General features: G+C 28.8%; 1 non-coding gene across 1 annotated transcript; it reads left to right on the top strand.

Moving 5' to 3' along the window:
- Nucleotides 1-301: 301 nt before the first annotated feature.
- Nucleotides 302-374, top strand: TRNAF-GAA. Its single transcript has one exon. It is a non-coding gene; the product is annotated as a tRNA-Phe (tRNA).
- The last annotated feature ends 212 nt before the right edge of the window (nucleotides 375-586 follow it).

Here is a 586-nt window from a genome sequence, read left to right as displayed (position 1 = left end):
AATTTCAGACCTATATTGTTTGATGTCTTCTTCATTTCCCAAATTAATTATCCAAATCGGAATAGCGGCTATAGCGTTTTCCGCCAATCCTAAAGAAAAATTGGCTCTCGTGTATGATTTAGGAATTCTTTATCTATTGATGATTATACATTTCATAAAAACAAAATTGTGGTTAATATTATGGAACATACACAAGAACGTTTATGCATTTATTACAAACTTCACAAATTATGATAATATAATCATTTAAAATGATATAACATAAGATATAATTAAAAATAGTTTTCGATTTAAACAACATGCGGGGATAGCTCAGTTGGGAGAGCGTCAGACTGAAGATCTGAAGGTCACGTGTTCGATCCACGTTCACCGCATTTTTGGTCATTAATTAATAATTTATCTTTCCACTATGATTTTCTTAATATTATTTTCAGTAATTGTGGACACAATTTTCATTTGTAGTTTCGATAATGGTATTAGTATCTACTTTTCACGATGATTTTCGTATTTACTTTTAATAATTTTGTTACCTTCATGTTTTCTTTTTTCTGCCAGTTATATTACTTATGTGAAAATCAGAATAATG

Source organism: Salvia hispanica, chromosome 2 (assembly GCF_023119035.1).
Source record: "Salvia hispanica cultivar TCC Black 2014 chromosome 2, UniMelb_Shisp_WGS_1.0, whole genome shotgun sequence".
NCBI lineage: Eukaryota > Viridiplantae > Streptophyta > Magnoliopsida > Lamiales > Lamiaceae > Salvia > Salvia hispanica.
The sequence above is the reverse complement of the archived record's forward strand: the minus strand, read 5'-3'. Positions and strand labels throughout refer to the sequence as shown.